The sequence below is a fragment of the Petaurus breviceps genome, unplaced genomic scaffold, assembly GCF_028583685.1.
Source record: "Petaurus breviceps papuanus isolate PSGF00001 unplaced genomic scaffold, PetGlider_PUasm1.0 175, whole genome shotgun sequence".
Taxonomy (NCBI): Eukaryota; Metazoa; Chordata; class Mammalia; order Diprotodontia; family Petauridae; genus Petaurus; species Petaurus breviceps.
In genome coordinates, this window is record NW_027185764.1 from 38,429,298 (window position 1) to 38,441,544 (window position 12,247).

Consider the following 12,247-nt stretch of genomic DNA (forward strand, 5'->3'; position numbering starts at 1 on the left):
CTTACTTGTTCATTGTTAATGGAAAAAAAAAATACGTCTTCATGAGATAGTGTTAAGAACAGCTCTAGAATTTCAGGCATTAACCACACTTCTCATAACCCACTATGAATGCAAATTAGGGTATTTATCTCAAAGGAAGTGATACAATGGGGAGAGAGAGAGAGAGAGAGAGAGAGAGAGAGAGAGAGAGAGAGAGAGGTCAGGGAGGGAGAGGGAAACAGAGAGAGGGAAAGAGACAGAGAGGGAGAGATACAGAGAGATAAATAGACAGATGATAAAGGTAGATGTGTATATTTGCACTATATTTTATTTCAACTTCTAAATATCTACATTTCATCCATATCTATACATATATATACATTATATACATGTGTACACCAGCACAAATGTACACATGTGCACACAGAGGTAGATCTAGAGACACAGACATGTAGAGTTATCTAGCTAGTAATAAACTCTACATGCCTCTATTTCTAGCTCTATTTGTCTTCCTATCTATCTATCCATCTATCTATCTATCTATCTATCTATCTATCTACGTATCATCTATCTATCAATCTATCTATGTATCTATCTATATGCAGATCGTTTTAAAAGTCTTATTGCAGTTTTCAACCTTAATATATAATTTTTAAATATAAGTATACTACATATACACACAAATAACTATTTCTATCTGTCTCTGTGTGTGTGTACTTATAAAGTTATGTATACCTATTAGATAATTATGTACATGCATAAATCAATAGGTTTAAATCAATCAGTTCCCAATATCTGTCTCCAAAGCCCAGGCACCAACAGAAATCCAAATTCCTCGATTCTACTTCAACTCTGCTCTTCCTTCTCTTTTTCTCCTCCTCCTTTCCCTCTTTCTTTTCATCTTCCACCTGCTTCTCTCTCTTCCTCCTCCTTCTTTCTCATCATAAATATTCTTCATATCGTATTCATCATATTCTGCTTTACTATCTTTTTTCTCCTCCTCCCTTTCTTCCTCCTCTCTGTCTCACTGTCTGTCTCTTACTTGTCAAGCTAGAATATCAAACATGATTACCATTTTAAATCCCTCCTACTCCTCCACTGTTTGCCTTAAACACATATCAATGGATAAAATATTAATTCAGGTTTTTCCCTTATTTCTTTTTCCTCCTAGAATTCTATAGAATCTGATCCTTTGATGTGAAAATTTTGGAAATTGATCTATTGAAAGTCAGAGATATATGAAATGTGGTAAAATTTTAGACAATGAGCAAATAAGCCCTTGGTGAATTGATTCGGCTGTCTAGCTCTAATTATCTTTTTTTTTAAACCCTGTCTTATCAGTCAGTTAGAATGTGTACCATTTCAGAGATAATACTATTTTAATGAAACAAGCAAACAAATGTTAGTGATTTGAAAGGTACAATTTCAAACTGCCAAAATAGATTGATAGTTTTGTAGCAGTTTTGTCTTCAGAAGGAGAAATACTTTTTATTTTAATATCAATTTTCACCAGATTGCAATTTATTAAATAATGCAAGGAATATATTTTAAATAAACATTACATCTCATTTTGTTAGTACTTGTGGGCTGTCAGAATTATGTTACCTCAGAGAATTGAAAAGGATCTCCAAGACCTAACTTTTGTTTCCATCAAAGTTCAAGTCAAGTACCATGAACAAAAGAAAACAAATCCCCATTCTTGCAATTTCCAGTTCTCTCTAAATGAGAATTCATTTGTGTCTACTTTGTCTGTACTAAGGAGGTTCGATTTGATCTACCCACTCTCGTCTCTCTCATCCCCACTTTGTAACATATGCAAAGTAGGCACAAATGATTTTTCATTCGGCGGAAACTGGACATTGAAGCAATTAGGATATCTTTCTTTTTGCCTTAGTCATATATGTTCCTAATATATGTCATCCTTATTGAGTTTTGACTTATTAGATTCAATCCTATGCTTTAGCTTCTCAATATTCTTTTGGATCCTGTTTTTGCCATCTAGTTTTTTACTATACTTCCTAGTTTTGCCTCCTTCATAAATTTGATAAATTTGCTATATATGCTTTCACTTAATTAATGACACATAATGTGAAAATCAGTCTATACTTCCTGTGTTGCCCCCTGAGAATAGAACTAGAATCAAGGGTATGCAAGTTTTAGAATAATAGTTTTAGGTTTGATGCTAAGAACATGTTCATAAAATTAAAGTTTTCTCAAAGTGAACTAGACTCCTTCACTTAATCCTTTTAGTTGGAGACTGGTTGTCCATTTGTTAGAGGTACTATAATTGGATTACTATTCAAGGATAATTCATACTAATTGACATCTGAGGTCCCTTCCAACCCTGAAATACTGTGATAATATAAACCACACATTTTTAAATAGAGGAATATAAATTTAAATAACATTTACAAAGTCACTCACATAATACAAGACCATATCTGATCTTGAACAAAGACGTGCATTATTCTAAGAATAGTTTTCTATCCAATATACCATTTTGCCACCCATGCTATAGTTTTGACCTCACTGCCTCAGAATGAAGTGGAGGGGATTCTGACTTTTCAAACACTATGCCAGCAGAATTCAAACATGGGCTTGTACTACTAATCTGAAAAGCCTGTAGTTAATGACTGACAAGGACTTGTGTTTCCAAAGTAAAACAACAAAATCCACCAAAAAAGAAGCAACGACAACAACAAATGCCATATTTGGATAAGATATTTGAAGAAATCATACAAGAAAACTACTCTGATGTCATAGCACTAGAAGAGAAAGTTGAAACTGAAAGTATTCACTGGTCACCTCTTGAAAGTAACTCCAAAATAAAAACTCCCAGGAACAACATAGCTAAAATCTAAAGTCATGGGGGAAATACTGCAGGCAGCCAAAAAGAAAAATAAAAAGCACAAGTACTAAGAAATCATAGTGAAGATCACAAAAGACTTGGCAGTTTCCCTTTAAAGGAAGGGGGAACTTAGATTATGATTTTACAAAAGATAAAGTCTTAAATCATAAACTATCCAGGAAAAATTAGTAAAAGTTGTACTTTGCCTTATACAGAGGACTTTCAAGCATTTTTGTTTTTGGCTTTTGGAGGGCAATTGGGGTTAAGTTACTTGCCCAAGGTTACAAGGCTAGAATTTTTGTGTGGGTGTAAAGTGTCTCAGGTGGGAACCGAACTCAGGTCCTTCCTCTAGTGCCGGGTGCTTTACTCACTGTGCCACCTAGCCACCCCAGGTAGCTCAAGCATTTCCAATGAAAAGGAAAAAATAGAATCTAAGAGAAAGCTATGCATATGATTACTTAGAAAAATATGTGGGAATCAACTGATTTCATGTTGATAAAGGGAAACTAAAATATATTTGCTAGAAATAAAATGCCTGCAAGGGTCATATAGAGAGTCATATAAAACAGAAGAATTCAAAGAGGTTTTGCTCTTTATTGATTGTTAGGAGATGTCAGAAATCATGGGGATTAGCGACTATGCAGGGAAGAAAGGAGGTGGAAGGGGAGGTAACTTATTTTCTCATATATTAAGGAAATGCTAAATAGTATAAACAAATAAATAAGGTTGTAGGAAAGAGGAATCCCATAAGCCTTATTTTCATCTAAACTGAATAAAGGTTGAGTACACACATGTACACACACACACACACACACATACACACCACTTAAATGGAGGTTCTGGAAGGATCCATCAAAGCCACAATAAGAAGGCAAGGTTATAGGGGCAGAAGGTACTGATGAAGTGTAAGTTGCAGTCCAGGGCTAAAGTGATATTCTAGAATGAAGAATTTTCCCAGGCATTATGGAAAAGACCAGAGAAGTAGAGTCTAGTGGGAAATTATTAGGTTCCTTCATTTCAACTTTTTCCCCATTATTTTTCTAGAAATTTTCAAGCTTTTGTTCCCTAAGGAGAATTTCATTATCATTTTCTATAATTCTACCAAAATATAATTTAATAATTTCACTTATATTAATAATTCAATTTAGGCAAAACTGTCCATTTGTATATAAGATTGCCTAACCAACAGAAATATATTTTCCTTTATTTTTTCCTATTTATTTCTGTAGATTGTTTTGTAGTTGCATTCATAGAATACCTGGGAGTCTCTTGATAAATTCCCTAATATTTTGTGTGTTTCTAGTCAGTTGAATTAAATATCTATTTCTTTCTTCTGGATTTGGTCATCTGTATATACGAATACTAATTATGTGGATTTGTAATATTTACTACAACTTTTCTGAGTTTATTAGTATTTTCAGTTAAATTTTAAGTTGACTCTTGGAAGATTTATAGATATAAAATCATCTACAAAAAGAGAAATTTTCCTACATGCTTCAAATATTATTTTTTAATATTTTCTTCCAATGTTTATTAACATTATTACTCTCTACCTTATCTGATTTGTCCTTTCCTATTTTGGGTATCAGAACCTTATTTTTAGTAGAGAAGGAATTTGTCAGAGTCCCCTGACCTCCCCTCTCCATTTTTCAATATTTTATGTAATTGATATTAATCATTCTTTGAAAAATTTGATAGACTTGAGACAGAAGATTTATTCCTATAAACAAAAGAAATGATAAAGACAAGTAACACAGTACACATTGATAGAACTGAAGGGATTCAGTAGTAACTTGTATCAAATATTACAATGACCCTGGAGGATGAATCATATAATTCATTACAGCATAAACTATTTTGTGTGATTGTAGAATTTTTCCATCTCACCTTAATTTTGTACTATCACTCCATATTTGAAACCTTCTTTGAACTTTGGGCTCAGCCACTTCTGTAGAAAGTTCATTATAGCTCTTTCATTTGTCATAATCAATTTTACCCCCATTTGGATCTTCACACCTTTAAACCCACAAGATCATCTCTAACCCTGCACGTTTCTATGATCCAAATATGTTTAGACAATTCCTCAGGAAAGAAAACATAATGAAACAGAAAAGAAAGTTACAAACCTGAATATGACTAGTTGAGTTGAAAATCCACAAGAAATTGGCTGTAGGAAAAAGACAAAAGAATCACTTGAGCCTCAATCCCTTATAGGACAGAGCACAGCACAGTTAATCTCCTGCCAGATGAGAGAATTTTAACTTAAGGGGAGGTAAAGAGAATTCCTGCAAAGGGTTCAATATTCAACCAATTATCAGCTCTTCTGGCTCCATAATTTATAAGAGGACATACTGTTATGTCAAATCCTAAGTCTGTCAATGATAATAAATTCGACAAAAGCAGGTCATTTTGGTGGATCAGATTCGGGGCATTTGTGCATGGTCTGCAGGACCATGGACTCCAATTTACTTGGCATTTGTTTTATATTTATTATGGAGATATTTATTTTATGTATTTATATGCATGCTTATAGTCTTCCCCTATGTAATATAAATGTAAGTGGCTGTTGAGGTAAGTGACTGTGTCATTGTTCTAAGGGCTCATATGGGATTTAATTAATGTCAGTTCATTAATTGGTTAAAGTAATCTAAACAAATTTCTTTTTGTCATAGATTAGGAAATTCAATTCCAGAGAGATTAAGTCACAAGTAAGGTAGCATGGTGATTAGAAGAAGCAGGTTTTGAACCCAAGTCTTCACATTCCAAATATAGTGCTTTTTTACCCACAGTTTCACACTAAGTTCAACTGGGTCATGGGTGGTTATGTTTACTGACCATATTATGGGTAGGATCGTGGTAGGACCATGCTTGTCTCACAAACTTTAATCTGTGTACCCTATAACTACTACCCATGTTATTTTTTTTTCTATGACAAAGTCAGGGGAAAAAAATCTCCCCATATAGTAATGGATTTTTAAACATCCACTACAGTAACATGGTTAGAATTTGGAAATTCAATACTGAGAAACCTTAACAGAATCATTTTCTGATTCATTTTAAGACTGTCACTAGTTCTATGCAGATCTAATTCATACTTGCGTGTGTATATTTCTGTGCATATAGATGTATTTCTGTAAACCTATACATACTTACAGAGAAATAACGCAAATGCATTCTATTATATATGCGTGCATGCATGCACATATTCATTCAATTATATGCACACTGTTGTCCTTACATTGAAAATATTTTCTTTTGCATTTTGAAGTGGCAATATATGTATGTGCCTTCTTCCAGATGTGATAGTTCTTCATAACCTAAAACTAGCTTGTTTTTGCTGTATGCTTTCGCAAGGCTATTCCCTAATTTGTGTCTTAAGACAAAATGACCCATGACATTTATTTGAACATGATTCTTTGCTTCATTTGGTGCTGATTTCCTTGACATTGGTGCATGCTCTGCAGGCCAATGAGAGAGCTAAAAGGAGGTGCTAGTGGTAATATTATTTAAGCAAATACATTGACAAGTTTTTTTTTTTCTTTTTGGAGGGCAATTGGGGTTAAGGTCACAGGGCTAGTAAATGTTAAGTGTCTGAGGTTGTAGCAGCAAGCACCCCAAGCGTCCTCAGGGTTTGCCGCCAATACAGGTTCTTGGATTTGCTTTGATAAAGGAAAGCAACTCAAAATGGATTAACAAGCTTACTTTAATCAGTCAGACATATATCGTTTACCTGTTCAGGGGAAAAAGGTCAGCACCCCGAACTTCAAAGCATGCAGGCAGAATTATCAAGACAGAAACAGATCAAGTAGACAGGTTTCCAAACTGTCCAACCATTACATCCATACCCAGTCAACATCTGGGTTTCCACATCTGGGTTTTTCAAAGCCGGGGGACTCTCAACAACGGCTTTCCAGAATTCAGATCAAATCACAGAACACTTCTCAAAGTGAGTCCCAAAACAAAGCTACACATCAGGGCTTATATAGCCTTCTCCTGGCTCAGAAAATGTAACAACCTTATTGACTCACTGGCCAATCAAGAAGTATTTACTGAAAAACAAGCCTCCCACCCAAGGCTTCAGGTGCACTTTAGCCTAGGGGCAGGGAAGATCTTCCAAATTTGCATTTCCATTACAGAGGTCGAATTTGAACTCAGGTCCTTCTGACTCCAGGGGTGATGCTCTATTCACTGCGCCACCTAGCCTTCCCAGACAACTGGAATTTTTATATCTATAATGAGTGAATATTATACCTGGCCATGCCTAATTCTTTTTCATAATTGGTGGGGTTCTTTTAGGCTTCCTTGTTGTACTCGATTATGTAAATAAAATTTCCATTAAAATACTAAATTATTGTTTACTCTTTTTTCTTCTGAATAGGTCTTCTTAGTGGTTCTAGTCATATTTCATCAGAAAGGTAAATTTTAAAATTAATTAACAACAAAACACCTCGGATTTGACTCTTTCTGTCTATTCCCTGTAGATATTCAACACTAAATTTAATCATGCCCTTATTAATACATATATATGATGAATAAAATAAAATACATTTCTTTTTTTTCTAATGATCACATTTAAATATTTCTAGCTGCATTTGCAGAAACAAAAAAAAAATTGAAAGTACCAACACAATAGTCCATCTGTTAATCTGTTGAATTTAACTTTTTCCTGGAGAAACTAAAGGTCCATGGATGATTTCTATCTAATTTCTCTTTAGCTGAAGAATACTAGGCACTTTTGCTTTAAACATTACTTCTGAGTAAACGGAACATGTTGCTCCTTATAACATAAATATGTAAATCTACATCAGCAATCTATTTCAAAATTTGAACATTCTTTTAGATTATCTACTTCTCACATATAGGTTTTGCTTCCATTTCTACCAATGGGACCTTTTCCAAATGTAAAATAAAACAAAACAGAATCTAATCCATGGGACTGAAATAAATGAAAATATTTGTGAAAATTAAGGTCAGGTACTGATTAGTCTTCTTGAGAAATGTCTGATTACCTTTTAAGAAAATTAAAGTACTTTCCTGCCGGGCAAAAAAAAACTAATATGACAAAAATAAGTAAATGTGTGAGCATTTAAAGACAAGTTGGCATTGTGAAGAATATGGAGGTCTGGCTGTAAACTCTTTCCTAAATCAATTAAAACCTAAACAAAAATCACACAACAAAGCCTCTTTTTTAGACTCAAAGAAAGCTGTTCAGAGGTGGTCATATTCATAAGCAAATGTCATTCTGGATCCGATCCCGGGGAAATAAAAATAACATCTTTCTCAAAATTGTCAGCAGGACTTTTTAATGAATTGTGGTTTTAATAAACACTTTTTCTTCAGTTTAGAACTTTACAGAAAAATGCTTTTACCACTGTCTTTACATGGCCAAAATTGAATCACAAAAGGGAGAAAAAAATAAAACTTGTCAGAATTCTTTTGTGTATAGATTGAAAACATGTACTAAACATGAACTTTAGGACATCTTCACTGGAATATGAGTTTATAGCCATAAAAATAATTCCTGGTCAGTCAGCAGAAAAAGAGGAGGAGAGGGGAACATGATAGGAAGAGAAGAAAGAGAGATAGAGACAGACAAAGAAACAGAGACAGATTGACAGACATAGAAACAGAGAAAGGCACATAGAAAGACAGACTGAAATAAAGAGAGACAGACAAAGGTAGACAAAAAACTGAGTAAGAGATACAGGGAGAGAGAAGTAAGGGTAGGCAAAGATGGGGTTTGTGGGTGGGGAAGGAAGGTGAGAGAGGGAGACAGAAACAGAGAAACAGAGAGAGATGCTTGAAATAAGAATGTTCCAATTAGGTTCCTCAGTGTAGTGGAGGCTGAATCATAGCAAGCTAGGTTATGTATTGTCAATCCAGCAGGTTAACTACTGTTCTCTTAGTGCCTTTTACCAAATTATGAATTAAAAAAACTGATTATGACAGTTTACTTGTGGTTGTCAATAGTACTTTCCCTGTTGGAGTTTCATTTGGCAATCATTTTGTGTATCTATTGTTTTGAGATAGTAGTAGTAGTGGAGGAAGAAGAGGAGGTGCAGGAAGAGAAGAAGGAGGAGGAGGAGGAAGAGGAGGAGGAGGAGGAGGAGTGGCAGGGGTAGGAATTAACTAGCTTGATCACAGAATAAGTAGATACCCAGGTCTAAATGATACTTTCAGACTGATATTGTTTCTCCATTCCTTCTACAGAGTAAGCCAATGAGACTATTTTGTCTAGTATACAATAACACAGGTGATGAAAATTGGGTTATCTGGAATACATTTTCAGATCTGATCTTAAAATGTAAGCTTTGATTACATGAGTTTAAATAGGATTTTTTATAATCCAATCATTCAATAGATGTTTTATTAAATACCTACAATGTGTTGGATTAGTCACTATAGGGTATTCTAAGATAAATGAGATAGTGCTTAGTCTCAATAAGTTTATAATTCAGCTTCTTAGGAAAAACACAAACTTGAAAGTGACTTTACATAAGGGGACAATCAGAAAAGAAATTAACAAACTAGCTATTAGGATTTTTAAGTTTATCATCTTTAAATAACAAAACAAAGCAAAACAAAATTTTGTAATAGTTTTTATTAAGAATGTAAATATTTCTTCATTTCCCCTTCTATTTAGGCCTAGTTTTAAGATAAGCATGTTTTGTCTATTTTTATATACTTTCTAATATTCAGTTTAGTTCTTCCTCTCTTTATAATTTAAAATTATAAAATCATTCTGCATTTTAAAAATATAATTAAAGGTGAAATGCAACTTTTATTTTTGTGATGATTTAAGAGATCTTTCTAGGTATGCTTAATTTGGCTATAGAAAAAATCTCAGACTGGGGGCAAGCCTGTAATCCCTGTTACTGTGGGAAGCTAACATTCCTGGATTTCTAGAACATTGGAGTTCTTAACTATAGTTGAGCTAAAAGTGATCAAGTGTACATTCTGTTTGGCAATAATATGGTGAGCCTCTTGAAGTGGAGTGGCAATTGTCTTTGTAAGGAGGGATAAATTGATCCAGCTTGGAAATAGACACAATTAAAGCTTCTGTTTGGATCAGTAGTAGATCTCTGGACTTCTAACCATAGAAAAAGAAGAAAGAAAAATGAAAGGAAAGAAGGAAGGAAGGAAAGAAGGAAGGAAGGAAGGAAGGAAGGAAGGAAGGAAGGAAGGAAGAAAACACATAGTACCCCTGAATTTTTTGTTAAAGTACCAAGTCTAGAGTGATATCACAGATCTCCTTTACCACACAAGTAAGTATAATAGGAGATAGGTTTTGGAGGCAGAGTGATTGTGAGGTGGGTCAGGAGACTGTAGGAGAAAATATGTCCACACACCTTGGTTTCAAAGACAGTTTCAGCTCCCAGTTCCATTCCAGGGCTTTGGAAGTAGGTGAGAATTGACCCCAAGCAGCACCTGAGTAATGGGGTCATAGGATTATAAAGGACACCAGATACCAGACTCTGTATACAGAACAAAATGTTGAGCAGTGGCATCTTGATCTAGCTCCAGTGTCATAATCTTCCAAAACAGGATGATAGAAGGACACAGGACCAGGGCATAGCCACCCTAAAGAGAATCTAATGCTGGAACTATCCATTTCAAGCACAGAGACTAAAGTCATAAGTATAAAAAGAAAATTCATAATAAAATGAATTTATAGTATGAGTTATTTGAAACCCTAGATAAAATCTGAGAAGGAAATAACACAAAAAAAAATACAAAAGGATTCCCTAGAGGGGTGGAGATAGAGGAAGAATTATCCACCAACATTTCAAGAAAGTTAAAGAATAACAGGGAATGTATGAAATAAGGTACAATGAATAAAATCTGAGAATAAGTTTAGGTAACATAGCATGGCTAATAAAGGTAATACTAGAGATAACCTCTTGGTCTTAATGCTTAAAAGGGAGTGTCCAAAATCAAGAGAGAGAAAAATTCCAAGTTGAGATAGACTCCTCTACCACACACAGACACACCCACACTCAGAAACACACACAGAGGGTTGGTTTTTTTTGCATTATTTCTTTATTTATTTTTAGTTTTCAACATTTGCTTTTCTAAGATTTGGAGTTCTAAAGTTTTCTCTCCTCCTGTCACACCCCCCTCCCCAAAATGGCATGCAATTTTATATAGGCTATACATGTGTTATCTTATTAAACATATTTCCATATTAGTCATGGTGTGAAAGAAGATTCAGAATAAAAGGGAAAAACAAAAATCAACAGAAGAAAGAGAAAATAGTTTACTTCTATCTGCATTCAGACTCCATAGTTCTTTTCTGGATATCGATAGCATTTTCCATCATGAATCTTTTGGAACTGTTAAATCACTGAATTGCTCAGAAGAGCTAAGTTTGACCAAGTCAGTCATTGCACAATGCTGCTGTTACTATATATAGTTTTCTCTTGGTTCTGCTCACTTCACTCAGTCTCAGTTCATGAAAGTGTTTCCAGGTTTTTTCTGAAGTCCACCTGCTCACCATTTCTTTTGGAACAGTATTCAGTTATATTCATATACTACAACTTCTTCGGCCATTCCCCAAATGATGGGCATCCTCTCAATTTCTAATCCTTGTCCACAACAAAAAGAACTGCTGAAATATTTTCATACATGTGAGTCCTCTTCCTGTTTTGTAATCTCAGTGATAAAGACCTACTAGTGGTGTTGCTAGATCAAAATATGTGCACACCTTTACAACCATTTGACATCATTCCAATTTGCTATTCAGAATGGTTTAGATCATTTATGTTTTGGACTTATTGAACGTGAGATGCCTAAAGGACAGTTTGTTCAAAGAAGTTGGTAATGTGAAACTGAAGTTCAGTAGAGATTAGGACTTAATATACTGATCTGTGAATTATCTAAATAAAAATTATAATATAGCTATAGGAGTTGATAAGATGACCAAGCAAGATAACAGAAGAGATGAGGGCTTAAGATCGAATTTGGGAGGACACTCACAGTCAATGGATGTAACCAGGAAGAATAGTCAACCAAAGAGACTACAAATGAAAAGAAAGGTAATAGAAAAAGTTGTAGCAAGCACTGTCAAAATAAAGATACCTAGAGAAGAGATGGTATATATAAATATGAAGATGTTGAGCTATGGAGTTGGAGATTCTATAGAAGTCTGGGATAAAAACTAATAGAAGTTAAGCAAAATTGTCCTTAAGAGATCACTGTTAACTTTGGAAAGGAAGGGGGGGGAAGGTTACTTAAATGGCATCTGAAGCCATATTTCTGGAGCTTTAGAATTCTTTGTTTTTATTAATAACTCTCAATCTTTTTTGAAGGGCTTATGGTTTTAAGATACTAACAGACAGACAGACATGCGTACAGAAAGAGAGGGGAGAGAGAGTCAGAGAGAGAGAGAGAGAGAGAGAGAGAGAGAGAGAGAGAGAGAGA

At 34.5% G+C, this 12,247-nt stretch overlaps 1 pseudogene; it reads left to right on the plus strand.

Annotated features, from left to right (window-relative positions):
• The window catches only part of LOC138159184 (fructose-bisphosphate aldolase A pseudogene), a 48,140-nt pseudogene that overhangs the window by 2,886 nt on the left and 33,007 nt on the right, over positions 1-12,247 (plus strand).